The following is a 22,460-nucleotide window of genomic DNA, read 5'->3' as shown; positions in this document are numbered from 1 at the left end:
CAAATTTTCCATTTTATTTATTTTTTTATGTGCAAGTCATTGCACCACAGAGGATTTCCAAAATCCTAACCCACATTCGGGGTGATATCCGTGTATACACATTACCCATCGAATGCCCCATAGGCGCCAACCATGTTCTTCCCAGAATTTTAGCTCAACTATGAGCCGAGTACTTATGCTTAAGCATTTTAAAGTTTTATACTTGAGCTCGGGTGTATGTTTCATACCCCACTGACCATGCACTCATAAGGCATGTCACAAGTACAACTTTTCATAGGTGCTTGTATGGCACTATGATGGTCCCGCAAGACCGCAAGCTCTATTTTGAGCTTTCACATGGTCATGAGAAGACAAATGCCCTTTTTTTATGCAAATATTTGCAGAACAAGCATATATCAATCGGCACAAGACATGTCATAACATTTACATGCAGTTATGATTCAATTATATGCAACTCACTTAGTATTATATGTGCCCATATGGCACCACAAGGATTTGACATGCTCAGTTTCAATTTGTACTATCGTGCCTTTGTAATATATCTTCTTTGTGCAATTATAACAAAAATATGCATTTAACAACAGACGATTCATGCACTGAAACATTTATCGCAACCTTTATATTTCAACCACATACAAAACTATGCTCGACATGAAAACGTCATGGATATTCCATTCACTTGACACATTCATCAACATATCACATTCTTTTCATAAGCATATAATAAAATCATCATGCTATCTAAACATGTGTACTGCGACGTGCTTTTACCATAGCTAATGTATATACCTAAAAGAAAATCTCTGACCTACTCTGAGTATGTGCATAATAGTGAATCTCAGATGTAACACATATTTCATAAGGAAATCTTATGACAACTTCAGGTTCATACTAAATAGGCAATATGACCATCAAAAATTAGATAATAGATTTGTATTCATCGCATGAAATGATACTCTATATTATCAAATTTTTCACCTTTCTCTGTGTCATGGTCAAGATCACACATTCTTGATATGTATGCATATTCAATCACGTATGACAATTTAACAATCACTGTTTGTGATAACTTGGCAATGGCCGTTGAGACCTATATAAATGTATTTTATCTAGTATATACATATATATGCTTGATATTCTGTATTTTTTTTATTTTTATTTTTATTTTTTTTAGGCTAGGGTGTATGCTTTCATACCCTATTATTCATACGCCCTCATGGCATATGACATCTTCATAAGTGCTTCCATATAATACTACGAGAATTTGCATATGCTATCACATGATAGTTATATAAGTTCAATGGCAGTTGTAGGTTCGCATGTACTGTAATGTGACTATCATGAATCCCATGACCGGTTTTCGTTCATAGTGGAGTCACACTTGCTACAACTATTTGAAATCTGGAATTTATTTATTCATTTTGATTCATTCAATGATGTGCATGCAGATCGTGTAGGCTGATCGGCACAATTGCAAGAGCCACCAACTAACATATCATGTATGTAGGTTATTCACATGCTGGAAACACATTTAAGTGTATAGGTGTATGCAACACCATTTTCAAATTTATATTAATATGCAAATAAACTCACAGGTACATATATGGCAAAAAGAAAATGCATCAAATCGCAATATGAGAATATTCTCTTCATATACAACGTCTAACACATGATATTAATTCATATATGCTTAAACAAAACAGCATATAGCTCTGTCACAAAGAAACACATGTACTGTTTCAAAATAAAATACAATGCATATGAGCCTTTCCAAAACGTTAGTTTCATACCTTGTTTTTTTTTTTTTTTTCTGAAACTCTTAAGCATACCTTTGTATATCTGGGTGCAGCCAATATTCTTGGGTGAATCACCCACTAAATGTTTTATTTCCCGCCTTAACACATGTTGTTTCACTAAGGAAAAATCTCAGCCATGTAATGTCAAAAATAAATCAGCAACCACTAAACTACCCAATAAATATTTTATTTCCCAACTTAACACATATTGTTTCACTAAGGAAAAATCTCAGCCACGTAATGTCAAAAAAAATAAATCAGCAACCACTAAACTACCCACTAAATATTTTATTTCCCAAAATATGTTGTTTCACTAAGGAAAAATCTCAGCCACGTAATGTCAAAAAAATAAATCAGCAACCACTAAACTACCCACTAAATATTTTATTTCCCAACTTAACACATGTTGTTTCCCTAAGGAAAAATCTCAGCCACGTATTGTCAAAAAAAATAAATCAGCAACCAGTGCATAATTGTTTAATGTCCAATGCAACCTGCCATGTTTCAATTTAACTTCCAAACACTCACGATAGGGGCAAGACCAACAAACATGAAGAAAAAAATAAATTTTTCGTTTTTCTTTTCTTCATTTTCAGCAGTCAAAGTATTCAATCTCAAGGGTAGAACATGTGTATCTACCTATCACCGGTTACAAGCGCACAACCCACGACATGATTGTATGGCTCATGTGTATAATTTTTTTTTTCTTCTTCTTTATGACTAGATCAATAGGCATGAACGTGGTTATTTATACCTAGGAAAAATTCAAAAACAACTAAATTTCTATGTATCCTAATCAATAGGCATGAACCTTTTATGTGATTTTATAGACCCATGTGAAAAAGAAGCCAAGTGATGGGGTCGTTCAGAATGTATTTACATAAACACGATTCTATTATAAGAGTGTATAGACTCCGATGATAAAAAGAAACTGGTGATGGGTTCCTCCAGAATGTATTCACATGAACATTTCCAAACGTAATTGAATATACCTGCTATAGAAACCATCGGGGTTATTATATATATACATATATATATTATAAACTGAAAACGATGTCTATGACATGGTGATCTAAACTATGTCTATAATCTCCCTAGAAGGGCAGATCGACTTTCCATGATAGGAGATTCAAACATAGCCTATGCAACGAGGACCGATTGGATCTCCCATTCGCCATTTTTCATTTTAAATGAATGTATGTAATTTTTTAATATATGTGCAGGGTGCTGCAATATACTTGTGCTACAAGGCATCAAACACACCCATAAAGATATAGTACCCCTTACCTCTTGTTGGAGTTCCGAGCGAACAAGGCGATATTTCTTCTTCGCGGAGCGGCACACCACTTCAACAATGGAGTCCACACGTCCAACAATGGAGTTCACATGTCCATCAATGGAGTCCACACTCACGGTGGGAGAGAAGGTGAAAAGACGTTGAGAGGGAGAGAGTTGAGAGAGGAAAACGATGGAGCCCAAAATGAGTTCACGTTTTTTTTTTTTTCTTTTCTCAAGGCCCACCTTTCCCTAATTAATCTCCTTCATTTAAGCCTGAATTTTAAATTTCTAAAATTTTAGAACCTATCCACCATTCACATTTTCTCCTCTTTTTTCTACATTCTAAATCAAATGTACCATACTGCCCTTTTGTCTTCATGTGCATATGGTTTGTCAACCGTTTTTTTTTTCTTTTTAGTGGTGCCCTTCCTATACTTGTGTTGCAAGTCTTTCAAAAAGGAAAAATCATTGGAAAAAGGGGAGAGATCTTTGTTTCTTAGATATTTAAATTTTTTTTTTGGTAAGTGGTAACTCCTCACGTTACCACCTACTTTTTTTTAGTTTAGCAAAAATGTAGGGATTTTAGTCTTTCTTGAAAACCGCCCTCCACATTTAAGTTCTCATTATAGCCATTTTGAGTTTCCCATTTGGGAATTCGTCCAGCCCCTCTTACCTCTTGAAAACACGTTTTCCTATTAAAGTCACTTTAATGAGGAGTTACTAAAAAATAATCGTTGGTTATAAAATATTTTCGCAAAAAGTGTCCCTGACGCACAGAGGGATTTGAACTAGGGATCTCTTCCCTGTGAGTACAACATCTTGACCACTACACCAACTCCTCTTTAGTTGCTCATTCTTGCAACTAAAATTCTCTTATATACGTATTGATTCTCGATGAATCTCAAATATGAGTTGGATAATAATTATATTTTAAATCTTATGAACTTTCTAACTACATTTTTGGATCTTAATTATGGTTCGATCCTATTTGGATCCCTTTAGATCCAATTGGATTCTAATAGGGTTTCGGATCCATCCAGGATCCGAATTCATTCATCGTATCCGAATCCAGATACTGGATCCAGTTGATCCAGTTTCGATTTTAAGATCCATTTGGATCAACTCAACATCATTTTATCGTATTTATTTCAAAGGATTTTATCCTTTATTTAGTTTGATAATTGTCGAAATATTGCGGGTTTTACACGAAGGGCACGTGCACCATTTTATAAATGGTGATTAAATCCTAAGTTGACGATTTGCATCAATGGCCATAGTCAGGATGTGAACAAGACTTAGGATTTTCATCTTTTATAGAATAACACTGGATCCACACTGGATCCTTTTAAAAAAATCATCATATTTTCTAAAATATCTTCTTCTTTTATCAGAGTTTAATTTCAAATTAACTCAAAATATATATCAATGGCCATAGTTAGGATCTATTGAGAGTTAATTTCATTTTAAACTCTATAAAAGCACCACAATATGTTCTATTCTTCACCTGAATTTAAATATGATTATTATATGATACATTCAATGACCATAGTCAGATATGTATTATGTCTTCAACCTTATTTACATTCATTTAAAGAATGAAATATGATTTTCAAAATCCAATTTCAAAATTATTTAGATTCATTCATCATTCAGGATAAAATTGCATCATATCTTCAAAATTCCCTTTCAAAACCCCAAGTGATCTTGAATATCTTTCTTCAAGCTTCTATTTCAAATTCAATTTCTATCTCACTTTCAAGATTCAAATTCGATTTCAAAGTCCAAAATTGGCTTTGAAATTTCAAAATTCATTTTTTTACTTCAATTTCCAAATTCAAAATTCAAAATTCAAACTTCAAAGTTCAATTTAACTTTGAAGTTTCTGATTCATCTTCTGATTTCAAATTCAAAATTATTCTTTATCTTCAAAAAATGCTTCTCAAAATTCAAAATCAAGGTTTTGAGATTGATTCTGATTCTTCCTAAATTTTAAATTCAATCTGGGTTTTTCCCAGATTCATCCTCAAAAGTCCCATTCGAACTATCAAAATCCAAATCCAAAGTTAGAACCCAATCCCAACTTGGATCCAGATTTCCAAATACAATCTTCACCTTTGGATCTCAGACTTTAGATCCAAACTCCCTTGAGATCCAGAATCCAATTCCATCTTAGATTCCAGATCTTCAGATCCAAATCCAATTTAGGTTTCAGATTCCGGATCCAATCCAATCTTGGATCTCAGACTTCAGATCCAAAATCCATTTTAGGATCCAGAGTCCAATTCTCCTTTAGGATCCAGATTTCATATCCAACTTCATCTCAGATCTTAGACTTCTGATCCAATTCCATTTAGGCTCCAAAATTCAACTATATCTCGGATCTTAGACTTCGGATCCAATCCCACTTAGAATTCCAGAATCCAACCCTATCTCGGATCTCAAATCTCAGATCCAGTTCCATCTCAGATATTAGATCAAAATTTCATTTCAAATCTAATTTCATCTTCTATTCTCTAAGACAATTTCAAATTTATATTCAAATTCCTAGTCTGATATTGAATTCAAAATCCATCCTTGAAAATCAATTCTAAATCAAAGTCCATTATGACTTTGAAAAATCATTCTTATCTCAAAAATTCCAATTCTAAATTCCTCTTTCTACAGATTTATCTCTCTAAATCCTGATCATTCCAAAACTTGGAAATTCAAATCTCTTCTTCCTGAGCCATTTAAAATCCTGAGTTGGATTCCAAATCTAAGATCCAAATTAATCCTTTAAATCATTTCTTCACTTCATTATCAAGTTCATCTCAGAATACTTGGAAATTTTTTCAAAACATCTTTCAAAAGAGCATACATCCTTGCATTGCACAAGCATGATTCTTTGTGCATTTAGATTTAGGATAAATTCTTAGATAATATTTAGGCAAAGCAAAAGGCATAAATTCGATCCTTGGTTCGATTACCCCTGGTAAAGGCGCCAGGAACGGCCGAACCTTATACCGACGAGCGAATCCCGTCTCTCCATTTTCCCGCAAACATTTTCAAAACGGAGACGAGTTATTTGCTAAATATTTTCAAATTAAGGTCAAGTGAGACCCCGCGAAAGAGTTCCTCTCTCTTTTTTTCTCTTCTCACTTTCTTTTCTGTCTTTTATTTTTCTCCCTTCAAAAAGGAGGAAAATAGAGGCTAGAAAAGGAAAAGAGAAGGAAGAGAGAGAAACCACAAGAGAGGAAAATTTTTGTGATGATCACAGACTGTCAATAAAATTTCATAGTGATTCAATCATGCAGATATATGTTCTAAGTTTGTAATGATGTCAATCATGCATATATGTGTTCTAATGATGTCAAAAAAATTTCATAGGGATTCAATCATGCATATATGTGTTCTAAGGCTGTCAAAAAAAAATCATAGTGATTCAATCATGAATATATTTATTCAAAGGCTGTCAAAAAAAATTCATAGTGATTGAATCGTACATATGTATGTTCAAAGGCAGTCAAAAAATTTTCATAGTGATTCAATCATGTATATATGTGTCCTAAGGTTGTTAAAAAAAATTCATAGTGATTCAATCATGCATATATCTATTCTACAGTTGTCAAAATTTTTTTATAGTGATTCAATCATTCATTTATGTGTTCTAAGACTGTCAGAAAAATTTCATAGTGATTCAATCATGCATATACGTGTTTTAACGCTATCACAAAAAATTTATAGTGATTCATTCATGCATATATGTATTCTAAGGCTGTCAAAATTTCTTTATAGTAATTCAAACATCCATACAAGTGTTCTAAGGCTGTTAAATAAAAATTATAGTGATTCAATCATGCGGATATGTGTTATAAGGTTTTCCAAAAATTTTATAGAGATTCAATCGTGCATATATGTGTTTTAATGATGTCAAAATTTTTTTATAGAGATTTAATCATGCATATATGTGTTCTAAGTCTCAAACAATTTTCATAGTGATCTAATCATGCATATATGTGTTCCAAGGCAATAAAAAAATTTCATAGTGATTCAATCATGCATATTTGTGTTCCAAGGTTGTCAAAAAAATTTCATAGTGATTCAATCATGCACATATGTGTTCTTAGGTAGTCAAAAAAATTCATAGTGATTCAAACATGCATATATGTATTCTAAGACTATCAAAACTTTCTTAGTGATTCAATCATGAATATATGTGTGCTAAGGCTGTCAAAAAAATTTCACATAGATTTAATCAAGCATATATGTGTTTTAAGGCTGTCAAAATTTTCTTATAGTGATTCAATCATGCATATATATGTTATAATGCTATCAAAAAAATTTTTTTAGTGATTCAATCATGTATATATGTGTTCTAAGGCTGTCAAAAAAATTTCATAGAGATTAAATCATGCATAAATGTGTTCTAAGGCTATAAAAAAAATTCACAGTGTCTCAATCATGCATATATGTGTTCTAAGACTGTCAAAAAAAAATCATAGTGACTCAATCAAGCATATATGTTTTCTATGACTGTCAATAAAATTTCATAGTGATTCAATCATGTAGATATATGTTCTAAGTTTGTAATGATGTCAATCATGCATATATGTGTTCTAATGATGTCAAAAAAATTTCATAGGGATTCAATCATGCATATATGTGTTCTAAGGCTGTAAAAAAAAAATCATAGTGATTCAATCATGAATATATTTATTCAAAGGCTGCCAAAAAAATTTCATAGTGATTGAATCGTACATATGTATGTTCTAAGGTAGTAAAAAAAAATTCATAGTGATTCAATCATGTATATATGTGTCCTAAGGTTGTTAAAAAAAATTTATAGTGATTCAATCATGCATATATCTGTTCTACGGTTGTCAAAATTTTTTTATAGTGATTCAATCATTCATTTATGTGTTCTAAGACTGTCAGAAAAATTTCATAGTGATTCAATCATGCATATATGTGTTCTAACGCTATCACAAAAAATTTATAGTGATTCATTCATGCATATATGTATTCTAAGGCTGTCAAATTTTTTTTATAGTGATTCAAACTTCCATACAAGTGTTCTAAGGCTGTTAAAAAAATTTTATAGTGATTCAATCATGCGGATTTGTGTTATAAGGTTTTCCAAAATTTTTACAGAGATTCAATCATGCATATATGTGTTTTAATGATGTCAAAAAAAATTTATAGAGATTTAATCATGCATATATATGTTCTAAGTCTCAAACAATTTTCATAGTGATTTAATCATGCATATATGTGTTCTAAGGCTGTTAATTTTTTTTTAAGTGATTCAATCATGCATATATATGTTCAAAGGCTCTCAAAAAAAATTCATAGTGATTAATTAATGCATATATGTGTTCTAAGGTTGTCAAAAGAATTTCATAGTGATTCAATCATGCATATATGTCTTCTAAGGTTGTCAAAGAAATTTCATAGTGATACAATCATGCATATATGAGTTCTAAGGCTATCAAAAAAAATTCGTAGTGATTCAATCATGCATATATGTGTTCTAAGGCTGTAAAAAAAGATTCATACTGATTCAATCATGCATATACGTCTTCTAAGGCTGTCAAAAAAAGTTCATAGTGATTCAATCATGCATTTATGCGTTCTAAGGCTATCAAAAAAAATTCATAGTGATTTAATGATGCACTAACTTTATGTTTCATCTTGTTAATTACCCTGTGGGTACACACAGGCATTCGACATCGTAGCGGACCGAGACCACACGGGGGTTTATTATTTTATAACCCATATGACTATCCGTACGAATATCCAAAGGGGACTATTCACGACCGAGAGAGTACTCCCCAATGGCTAGAACTAGAATTAGGATGCGCCCTGTACTTCTGTAGAAGACTTGGATCTACCACCTAGGTCGCATTGGTAGTCCTGCCCCCCTAACTCCGTGGACTGGGGACCGGGTGAGACGACTCGCTCTCACCAAAACAAAAATTGTCCGACGGAGCTTGTACCATCTACCCTCTCCAAGGTAGACCATGGGTCCAGTAACATACACCGTCTTTCAGGTGTACCCAGAGCCCTGGGAAACGAGTAACATATACCGTTTTCAGGTATACCCAGTATCCCGGGAAACCAGTAACATATACCATCTTTCAGGTATACCCAGAATCCCACACTTATGTTTTGTGTGCAAATTTTCCATTTTATTTATTTTTTTATGTGCAAGTCATTGCACCACAGAGGATTTCCAAAATCCTAACCCACATTCGGGGTGATATCCGTGTATACACATTACCCATCGAATGCCCCATAGGCGCCAACCATGTTCTTCCCAGAATTTTAGCTCAACTATGAGCCGAGTACTTATGCTTAAGCATTTTAAAGTTTTATACTTGAGCTCGGGTGTATGTTTCATACCCCACTGACCATGCACTCATAAGGCATGTCACAAGTACAACTTTTCATAGGTGCTTGTATGGCACTATGATGGTCCCGCAAGACCGCAAGCTCTATTTTGAGCTTTCACATGGTCATGAGAAGACAAATGCCCTTTTTTTATGCAAATATTTGCAGAACAAGCATATATCAATCGGCACAAGACATGTCATAACATTTACATGCAGTTATGATTCAATTATATGCGACTCACTTAGTATTATATGTGCCCATATGGCACCACAAGGATTTGACATGCTCAGTTTCAATTTGTACTATCGTGCCTTTGTAATATATCTTCTTTGTGCAATTATAACAAAAATATGCATTTAACAACAGACGATTCATGCACTGAAACATTTATCGCAACCTTTATATTTCAACCACATACAAAACTATGCTCGACATGAAAACGTCATGGATATTCCATTCACTTGACACATTCATCAACATATCACATTCTTTTCATAAGCATATAATAAAATCATCATGCTATCTAAACATGTGTACTGCGACGTGCTTTTACCATAGCTAATGTATATACCTAAAAGAAAATCTCTGACCTACTCTGAGTATGTGCATAATAGTGAATCTCAGATGTAACACATATTTCATAAGGAAATCTTATGACAACTTCAGGTTCATACTAAATAGGCAATATGACCATCAAAAATTAGATAATAGATTTGTATTCATCGCATGAAATGATACTCTATATTATCAAATTTTTCACCTTTCTCTGTGTCATGGTCAAGATCACACATTCTTGATATGTATGCATATTCAATCACGTATGACAATTTAACAATCACTGTTTGTGATAACTTGGCAATGGCCGTTGAGACCTATATAAATGTATTTTATCTAGTATATACATATATATGCTTGATATTCTGTATTTTTTTTATTTTTATTTTTATTTTTTTTAGGCTAGGGTGTATGCTTTCATACCCTATTATTCATACGCCCTCATGGCATATGACATCTTCATAAGTGCTTCCATATAATACTACGAGAATTTGCATATGCTATCACATGATAGTTATATAAGTTCAATGGCAGTTGTAGGTTCGCATGTACTGTAATGTGACTATCATGAATCCCATGACCGGTTTTCGTTCATAGTGGAGTCACACTTGCTACAACTATTTGAAATCTGGAATTTATTTATTCATTTTGATTCATTCAATGATGTGCATGCAGATCGTGTAGGCTGATCGGCACAATTGCAAGAGCCACCAACTAACATATCATGTATGTAGGTTATTCACATGCTGGAAACACATTTAAGTGTATAGGTGTATGCAACACCATTTTCAAATTTATATTAATATGCAAATAAACTCACAGGTACATATATGGCAAAAAGAAAATGCATCAAATCGCAATATGAGAATATTCTCTTCATATACAACGTCTAACACATGATATTAATTCATATATGCTTAAACAAAACAGCATATAGCTCTGTCACAAAGAAACACATGTACTGTTTCAAAATAAAATACAATGCATATGAGCATTTCCAAAACGTTAGTTTCATACCTTGTTTTTTTTTTTTTTTTCTGAAACTCTTAAGCATACCTTTGTATATCTGGGTGCAGCCAATATTCTTGGGTGAATCACCCACTAAATGTTTTATTTCCCGCCTTAACACATGTTGTTTCACTAAGGAAAAATCTCAGCCTAGTGATGAATCATGCATATATGTGTCCTAGTGATGTCAATTTTTTTTATAGAGATTCAATCATGCGTATATGTGTTTTAAGGCAATCGAAAAAAAATCATAGTGATTCAATCATGCATATATGTGTTCTAAGGGTGTCAAAAAAACTATATAGTGATTCAATCATGCATATATGTTTTCTAATGCTTTAAAAAAAAAATCATAGTGATTCAATCATGCATATATGTGTTCTAAGGCAATAAACAAATTTCATAGTGATTCAATCATGCATATCTGTGTTCTAAGGTTGTCAAAAAAATTTCATAGTGATTCAATCATGCACATATGTGTTCTTAGGTAGTCAAAAAGCTTCATAGTGATTCAAACATGCATATATGTCTTCTAAGACTGTCAAAACTTTCTTAGTGATTCAATCATGAATATATGTGTGCTAAGGCTGTCAAAAAAATTTCATATAGATTTAATCATGAAGATATGTGTTTTAAGGCTGTCAAAATTTTCTTATAGTGATTCAATCATGCATATATATGTTATAATGCTGTCAAAAAAAATTTTTTAGTGATTCAATCATGTATATATGTGTTCTAAGGCTCTCAAAAAAATTTCATAGAGATTAAATCATGCATAAATGTGTTCTAAGGATATAAAAAAAAATTCATAGTGTCTCAATCATGCATATATGTGTTCTAAGGCTGTCAAAAGAATTTCATAGTGATTCAATCATGCAAATATATGTTCTAAGTTTGTCAAAAAAAAATTACACTATTTCAATCATGCATATATGTGTTCTAATGATGTCAAAATTAATTCATATTGATTCAATCATGCATATATGTGTTCTAAGGCTGTCAAAAAAAATTCATTGTGATTCAATCATATATAAATGTGGTCAAAGCAAGTCAAAAAAATTACACTATTTCAATCATGCATATATGTGTTCTAATGATGTCAAAAATAATTCATATTGATTCAATCATGCATATATGTGTTCTAAGGCTGTCAAAAAAAATTCATTGTGATTCAATCATATATAAATGTGGTCAAAGCAAGTCAAAAAAATTTCGTAGTGATTCATTCATGCATGTATATGTTCTAAGGCAGTAAAAAAAAATTCATAGTGATTTAATATTGCGTATATATGTTGTAAGGCTGTCAAAAAAATTTCATTATGATTCAATCATGCATATATGTGTCTTAAGGTTGTTCAAAAAATTTCATAGAGATTCAATAATGCATATATCTATTCTACGGTTGCCAAAAAATTTTCATAGTGATTCAATCATGTAAATATGTGTTCTAGGGCTGTCAAAAAAATTTCATAGTGATTCAATCATGCATATATTTCTTCTAAGGCTATCAAAAAAATTTATAGTGATTCGGTCTTGCATATATGTGTTTTAAGGCTGTTAAAAAAGTTTTAAAGTGATTCAATCATGCTGATATATGCTCTAAGGTTGTCAATTTTTTTTTAAAGTGATTCAATCGTGCATATATGTATTCTAATGCTGTCAAAAAAAAATTAAAGATATTCAATCATGCATATATGTGTTATAAGGCTGTCAAAATTTACAGTATTTCAATCATGGATATATGTGTTCTAAGGCTGTAAAAAAAAATCATAGTGATTCAAACTTGCATATATCTGGTATAAGGCTGTCAAAAAAAAATTATAGTCATTCAATTTTGCATATATATGTTCCAAGGTAGTCAAAAAAATTTCGTAGTGATTCAATCTTGCATATATATGTTCTAAGGCTGTCAAAAAATTTCATAGTGATTCAATCATGCATAAATTTGTCCTAAGGTTTTAAAAAAACTTTCATAGTGATTCAATAATGCATATATCTGTTCTACGATTGTCAAAAAAAATTTCATAGTGATTCAATCATGCATATATGTGTTCTAAGCCTGTCATAAAAAATTCATTGTGATTCAATGATGCATATATATGTTCTAAGGCTGTCAAAAAAATTTCATAGTGATTCAATCGTGTATATATGTGTCCTAAGGTTGTTAAAAAAAAATTCATAGTGATTCAATCATGCATATATATGTTCTACGGTTGTGAAAAAAAATCATAGTGATTCAATCATGCATTTATGTGTTCTAACACTGTAAAAAAAAATTTATAGTGATTCAATCTACCATATATGTGTTATAAGGTTGTCAAAGAAATTTCGTAGTGATTTAATCATCCAATCATGCAGATCTGTGTAATAAGGTTTTCCAATAATTTTTATAGAGATTCAATCATGCATATATGTGTTTTGATGATGTCAAAAAAAAATTATAGAGATTCAATCATGCATATATCTGTTCTAAGGCTGTAAAAAAAATGTTTATAGTGATTCAATCATGGATATATGTGTTCCAAGGCTGTCAAAAAAATTTCATAGTGATTGAATCATGCATATATGTGTTCTAAGGCTGTCAAAAAAAATTCATAGTGATTCAATCTTGCATATATGTTTTCATAGGCTGTCAAAAAAATTTCATAGTGATTCAATAATGCTTATATGTGTTCTAAAACCGTCAAAAAAAATTAATAGTGATTCAATCAGGCATATATATGTTGTAAGGTTGTCAAAAAGATTTCATAGTGATTAAATCTTGCATATATATGTTCTAAGGCTATCAAAAAAAATTTATAGTGATTCAATTTTGTATATATGTGTCCTAAGTTTGTCAAAAAAAATTCATAGCGATTCAATAATGCATGTATTTGTTCTATGGTTCTAAAAGAAATTCATAGGGATTCGATCAGGCATATATGCCTTCTAAGTCTGTAAAAAAATTTCAAAGTAAATCTATCATGCATATATGTGTTCTAATGCTGTCTAAAAATTTTTGTAACGATTCAATCCTGCATTTATGTGTTCTAAGGCTGTTAAAAAAAAATTCATAGTGATTCAGTCATGCATATATGTGTTCTAAGGTGACAAAAAAATTTCATAGTGATTCACACATGCATATATGTGTTCTAAGGCTGTTAAATTTTTTTTAAAGTGATTCAATCATGCAGATATATGTTCTAAGGTTGTCAAAAAAAATTTATAGTGATACAATCGTGCATATATGTGTTCTAATGCTATCAAAAAAATTTTATAGATATCCAATCATGCATATATGTGTTCTAAGGTTGTAAAAAAAAATTTACAGTGTTTCAATCAAGCATATATGTGTTCTTAGGCTGTCAAATAAATTTCATAGTGATTCAATCTAGCATATATGTGTTCAAAGGATGTCAAAAAAATTTCATAGTGATTCAATAATGCATATATGTGTTCTAAGGCTATCAAAAAAATTTCATAGTGATTTAATCATGAATATATATTTTCCAAGGAAGTCAAAAACATTTTCTAGTGATTCAATCTTGCATATATATGTTCCAAGGCTGTCGAAAAAAAATCATGGTGATTCAATCATCCTTATATGTGTCCTAAGGTTGTTAAAACAAATTCATAGTGATTTAACAATGCAAATATCTATTGTACAATTGTCGAAAAAAATTGATAGTGATTCCATCATGCATATATGTGTTCTAAGGCTGTCAAAAAAAAAATTATAGTCATTCAATCATGCATATATGTGTTGTAATGCTGTTAATTTTTTTTTTTAGTGATTCAACCTTGCATATATGTGTTCTAAGGCTGTCAAAAACTTTCATAGTGATTCAATCATGCAAATATGTGTTCTAAGGCCGTTTAAAAAAAAATCATATTCATTCAACCATGCAAATATTTGTAGTATGGCTGTCAAAAAAAATTCATAGTGATTCATTCATGCATTTATATGTTCTAAGGCTGTCAAAAAAAAAATTTAGTGATTCAATCTTGCATATATATGTAGTATGGCTGTCAAAAAAATTTCATTGTGATTCAATCATGCATATATGTGTCCTAAGGTTATCAAAAAAATTTCATAGCGATTCAATAATTCATATATCTGTTCTAAGGCTGTCAAAAAAACTTCATAGTGATTCAATCATGCATATATGTGTTCTAAGGCGGTAAAAAAAAATTGAGTGATTCAATCAAGCATATATATGTTGTAATGCTGTCAAATTTTTTTTATAGTGATTCAATCTTGCATATATGTGTTCTAAGGCTGTCAAAAAACTATCATAGTGATTCATTCATGCATATATGCGTTCTAAGGCTGTCAAAAAAATTTCATAGTGATTAAATCATACATATATGTGTTCTAAGCCTGTCCAAAAAATTCCGCAGTGATTCAATCATGCATGTATATGTTCTAAGGCTGTCAAAAAAAAATTCATAGGGATTCAATCATGCACATATGTGTTCTAAGGCTGTCGAAAAAATTTCATAGTGATTCAATCATACATATATGTGTTCTAAGCCTATCAAAAAATTTTCATAGTGATTCAATCATGCATTTATATGTTCTAAGGCAGCAAAAAAACTTTCATAGTGATTCAATCTTGCATATATATGTTGTAAGTTTGTCAAAAAAAAAATCATTGTGATTCAATCACGCATATATGTGTCCTAAGGTTGTTAAAAAAAAGTTCATAGTGACGCAATAATGCATATATCTGTTCTACGGTTGCCAAAAAAAAATCATAGTGATTCAATCATGCATGTATATATTCTAAGGCTGTAAAAAAAATTTCACAGTGATTCAATCTTGCACATATATATTGTAAGGCTATCAAAAAAATTTCATTGTGATTCAATCATGCATATATGTGTTCTAAGGCTATCAAAAAAAATCATAATGATTCAATCATGCATATATGTGTTCTAAGGCTGTAAAAAAAAAATCATAATGATTCAAACATTGCATATATGCACTTTAAGGCTATTAAAATTTTTTTCAAAGTGATTCAATCTTGCAGATAGGTGTTCTAAGGTTGTCAAAAAAAATTATAGTGACTTAATCTTGCATATATTTGTTCTAATGCTTTCAAAATTTTTTATAGATATTCAATCTTGCACATATTTGTTCTAAGGCTGTCAAATTCTTTTTACAATGATTCTAGCTTGCATATATGTGTTCTAAGGCTGTCAAACTTTTTTTACAATGACTCAATCATGCACATATGTGTCCTAAGAATGTTAAAAAAAATTCGTAGCGATTCAATAATGCATATATTTGTTCTACGTTTGTCAAAAATAATTTATAGTGATTCAACCATGCATATTTGTGTTCTAAGGCTACAACAAACAACAACAACAACAACTACGCCTTCATCCCAAAACAATTGGGGTCAGCGATATGAACCAAAAAAAGAAATTCATTTTGGGTCTTCCACATGAATCCTTTTCCTCCAATCATTTCTATCCAATGCCATGTCCTCGGTGAGGTTCAAAGCATTCATATCCTTTCCTATCATCTCCATCCAAGTCTTCATAGGCCTACCCCGACCTCTTTTAACTAATATATTTTCCCATTTCTCCAACCTTCTAACTGGAGCATCATTAGGCCTTCGCCGAATATGTCCAAACCACCGTAAACGATTCTCTCGCATCTTATTTTCGATGGGTGCAACACCTACCTTCTTACGTATCTCCTTGTTCCGAATCTTATCTTTTATTGTATTTCCACACATCCACCTAAGCATCCGCATCTCAGCTACACTCATTTTTTGAATATGATGTCTCTTGGCAGCCCAACATTCCGTACCATATAATAAAGCGGGCCTAATAGTCGTCCTATAAAAATTTCCCTTCAACCGCAATGGCATTCTACGATCGCACAACACTTCAGTTGCACTTTTCCATTTCATCCACCCAACCTTTATCCTATGATTTACATCTCCATCAATTTCTCCATACTTTTGAATGATGGATCCCAAATATTTGAAATAATCATTCACCGGTATTTCTTGCTCACCAAGCTTCACTACACTCCCATCACTACTTCGTTGCTTAGTAAACCGACATTCCATATATTCAGTCTTACTCTTACTCAACTTAAAACCTCTAGCTTCCAATGTCTGTCTCCATAATTCTAACTTAGCATTAACCCCAGCTCTAGACTCATCAATCAAAACAATATCATCAGCAAACAACATACACCACGGTACATTTTCTTGAATTGATCTCGTAAGCTCATCCATCACTATCGCAAATAGAAAAGGGCTTAAAGCAGATCCTTGATGTAACCCAACCGTTATCGGAAAATTGGTTGTCACCCCTCCACAAGTGCGGACATTGGTTACTGCTTCTTCATACATATCTTTAATTATACTAATGTACTTGAGAGAAACACCTTTCTTCATCATTGTCCACCAGAGAACGTCCCTAGGTACTCTATCGTATGCCTTCTCTAAATCAATAAAAACCATATGCAAATCTTTGTTCCTCTCTCTATATCTTTCAATAAGTTGTCTAAGAAGATGTATAGCTTCCATAGTTGATCTTCTAGGCATAAAACCAAATTGATTCTCCGATATCATGACAACCTTCCTCAACCTAGACTCAATCACCCTCTCCCAAAGTTTCATAGTATGACTCATGAGTTTTATACCACGATAGTTTGTGCAATCTTGTATATCACCCTTATTCTTATATAAAGGCACCAAAGTACTCTTCCTCCACTCATTAGGCATCTTATTTGTTCGCCAAATCAAGTTAAAAAGATTTGTCAACCATTCTAAACCTTTCTCTCCCAAGCATTTCCAAGCCTCGATAGGTATACCATCTAGGCCAACTGCCCTTCTTGATTTTATTTTCTTCAAAGCCTCTGGAATTTCTTTCTTTTGAATCTTGCGCATAAAGTCATGATTTATCTTATGAAAAGGAATGGAGAAGTCTCCAAGATCTTGAGCATGACTATCATTAAATAGCTTATCAAAATAATCTTTCCATCTCTCCTTAATCTCCTCATCTTTGACTAAAACCCTTTGCGTTTCATCTTTGATACATCTAACCATACCCAAATCCCTCGATTTCCTATCTCTCATCTTTGCAAGCCTATAAATATCCTTCTCGCCTTCTTTGGTATCCAACTTGTCATAAACCTCCTTATATACCTTAGCCCTTGCGTTTCGAACTACCTTTTTAGCTTCCTTCTTTGCTATCATATACTTCTCCAAATTCTCATTATCACGACTCTTAGATTTCTATAACACTCTCTTTTAACCTTAATATCTAATTTGACATCCTCGTTCCACCATGATGTATCCTTACCTAGTGGTACACTGCCTTTAGACTCACCCAATACCTCCTTAGCCACTTTTCTCATGCCACCCGCTATCTTATTCCACATTGATTCTGAATCCTCCTCGCGACACCAATCAACTTCCTTAACTACCTGCTCTACAAACATTCCTTGTTTAGCTCCTTTCAGTGCCCACCACTTAATTCTAGGATCTATCCTATGTCTATCCCTTGTGCGGCATTGTCTAATTCTAAGATCTAAAATTAAGACTCTATGTTGTGTAGCTACACTTTCTCCCGGTATAACCTTACAATCGATGCAACAACCCCTATCTCTCTTTCTAAGTAGGAAAAAATCTATCTGACTCGTATTAACCCCACTTTTAAATGTTACTAGGTGAGACTCCCTCTTCCTAAACCAAGTGTTTGCTAAGATCATATCATAGGACAAACAAAAATCTAAAATCCTTTCTCCACTTTCATTTCTTTCTCCTATACCATAGCCTCCATGGATACTCTCAAATCCATCCCTACTAATGCCTACATGTCCATTAAGGTCACCGCCGATGAAAATCTTTTCTCCATAAGATATCCCTTGTACTACTCCATCTAAATCTTCCCAAAATTGATGCTTAATGGAATCATCTAAACCTACTTGAGGTGCATAAACACTAATAATATTAATAATATCCGTACCTAATACTAATTTAATAAGTAAAATTCTATAACCCTTCCTACGGACCTCAACTACATTATCTATAAACTGACTCATAACAATCCCTACTCCATTCCTATTCCTATTTATTCTTGTATACCAAATCTTATATCCCCAAGGTTCTATCACTTTTGCTTTCTCACCTACCCATTTGGTCTCTTGTAGACATAAAATATCAATCTTTCTCCTACACATAACATATACTAACTCTACCAACTTACCAGTTAAAGACCCTATGTTCCAAGTGGCTAACCTAATTTTATGGTCTTGGACTAATTTCTTTACCCCCACCCGTCCAACAAAGTGAGGGAACCCTTGCCTATTTGACACCACACCCGGGCGCCGGTGTGACGCGTCGCTTCTGGGCGACGACCTAGCAACCCTTGCCCATTTATCACTGCCTCCGGGCCTAGAGAGTACAGCGCGTCGCTCAGTAGGGAACGCCCCAACGAAATTCTCATATTGGTTCATTTTCATAGGGTATGACTAAGTTTTTATGCTGGCTGTCACAGGCCTACCGCAACCCTCCTCCTTTATCTGGGCTTGGGACCGGCAGTGTATAACTAAACAGTTATACACAGGCGGAGTTATTTGTGTTCTAAGGCTGTCAAAAAAAATTCATTGTGAAACAATCATGCATATATGTGTCCTAAGGTTGTCAAAAAAAAATCATAGTGATTTAATAATGCATAAATCTATTCTACGATTGTCAAAAAAAATTCATAGTGATTCAATCATGCATATATGCATTCTAAGGCTGTCAAAAAAAAATGTCAAAGTGATTCAATCATGCATATATATGTTCTAGGGCTGTCAAAAAAATTTCATAGTGGTTCAATCATGCACATATGTGTCCTAAGGATGTTAAAAAAAATTTGTAGTGATTCAATAATGCATATATATGTTCTATGATTGTCAAAAAAAAATTATAGTGATTCAATCATGCATATATTTGTTCTAAGGCTGTCAAAAAAATTTCTTAGTGAAACAATCATGCATATATGTGTCCTTGGGTTATTAAAAAAAAATCATAGTGATTCAATAATGCATATATTTGTTCAACGATTGTCAAAAAAATTTCACAGAGATTCAATCATGCATATTTGTATTCTAGGGCTGTCAAAAACATTTCATAGTTATTTCATCATGCATATATGTCTTCTAATGCTGTCAAAAAAAATTCATATTGCTTCAATTATGCATCTATATGTTCTAATACTGTCAAAAAAAATTGATAGTGACTCAATCATGCATATATGTGTTCTAAGTATGTCAAAAAATTTCATAGTGATTCTATCAGGGAGATATGTGTTCTAACGAAGTCAAAAAAAGTTGATAGTGATTCAATGAAGCATATATGCGTTCTAAGGCAGTAAAAAAAAATCACAATGATTCAATCATGCATATATGTGTCCTAAGGTTGTTAAAAAAAAATTCATAGTGATTTAAAAATGCATATATTTGTTCTACGATTGTCAAAAAATCTCATAGTGATTCAATCATGCATATTTGTGTTCTAAGGCTGTCAAAAAAAATTCATAGTGATTCAATCATGCATATATGTGTTCTAATGCTGTCACAAATTTTTTATAGTAATTCAATCATGCATATATGTGTTCTAAGCTTGTCAAAAAAATTTCATAGTATGCATGTATATGTTCTAATACTGTCAAAAAAAAATTCATAGTGACTCAATCAAGCATATATGTGTTTCAAGTATGTGAACAAAATTTCTTAGTGATTCAATCATGCATATATGTGTTCTAATGGGTTCAAAAAAATTTCATAGTGATTCAATCATGCAAATATGTGTTCGAAGCCTTTCAAAAAAAATTCATAGTGATTCAATCATGAATGTATATGTTCTAAGGCTGTCAAAAACATTTCATAGTGACTCAATCAAGCATATATGTGTTCTAAGTCTGTCAAAAAAATTTATAGTGATTCAATCATGAAGATATATGTACTAAGGCTGTCAAAAAAAATCATAGTGATTCAATCAGACATATGTGTCCTAAGGTTGTTAAAAAATTTGATAGTGATTCAATAATGCAAATATTTGTTCTACGATTGTCAAAAAAAAATCATAGTTATTCAATCAAGCATTTATGTGTTCTAGAGCTGTCAAAAAAATTTCATAGTGATTCAATCATGCATATATGTGTTCTAAGGCTGTCAAATAAATTTCATAGTGATTTAATCTTGGAGATATGTGTTCTAAGGCTGTCAAAAAAAATTTATAGTCATTCAATCGCGCATATATATGTTCTAAGGAAGTCAAAAAAAATTCATAGAGATTCAATCTTGCATATATATGTTCTAAGGCTGTCAAAAAAATTTCATAGTGATTCAATCATGCATATATTTGTCCTAAGGTTTTAAAAAAACTTTTATAGTGATTCAATAATGCACATATTTCTTCTACGATTGTCAAAAAAAATTTCATAGTGATTCAATCATGTATATATGTGTTCTAAGGCTATCAAAAAAAATTCTTAGAGATTTAATCAAGCATATATGTGTTCTAAGGCTGCCACAAAAATTTCATAGTGAATCAATCATGCATATGTATGTTCTAGGGTTGTGAAAAAAAAAATCATAGTGATTCAATCATGCAGATATGTGTTCTAAGGCTATAAAAACATTTCATAGTGATTTAATCATGCATGTATGTGTTCTAAGGTAGTTAAAAAAAATCATAGTGATTCAATCATGCATATATGTATCCTAAGGTAGTCAAAAAAAGTTCATAGTGATTCAAACATGCATATATGTGTTCTAAGGCTGTCAAAAGTTTTTTATAGTGATTCAATCGTGAATATATGTGTTCTAAGGCAGTCAAACAAAATTCACATGGATTTAATCATGCATATATGTGTTCTAAGGCTGCAAATCAAAATTCATAGTGATTCAATCTTGGTAAAAGATATTTCATAGTGATTCAATCATGCATATATGTATCCGAAGGCTGTCCAAAAAAATTCAAAGAGAATTAATCAGGCAGGTATGTGTTCTAAGACTGTCAAAAAATTCGATATGATTCAATAATGCATATATGTGTTCTAAGGCTGTCAAAAAAAATTTATAGTGATTCAAACATGCAGATATGTGTTCTGAGACTCTAAAAAAAAATTTATAGTGATTCAATCAAGCATATATGTGTTCTAATGTCGTTAAACAAATTTAATAGTGATTTAATCATACATATATATTTTATAACGCTATAAAAAAAATCAGAGTGACTCAATCATGCATATATGTGTTCTAAGGCTATCAAAAAAAATTTATAGTGTTTCAATCAAGCATATATGTGGTCCAAGTCTGTCAAAAAAAATTCATAGTAAATCAATCTGGCAGATATGTGTTCTAAGGCTATCAAAAATTTTTTAAAGTGATTCAATCACGCACATATATGTTCTAATGTGGTGAAAAAAAATTCATTGTGACTCAATCATGTA

The sequence above is a fragment of the Nuphar pumila genome, chromosome 1 (assembly GCF_984573655.1).
Source record: "Nuphar pumila chromosome 1, dmNupPumi1.hap1.1, whole genome shotgun sequence".
NCBI classification, from domain to species: Eukaryota; Viridiplantae; Streptophyta; class Magnoliopsida; order Nymphaeales; family Nymphaeaceae; genus Nuphar; species Nuphar pumila.
This window is presented reverse-complemented; position numbering follows the sequence as displayed.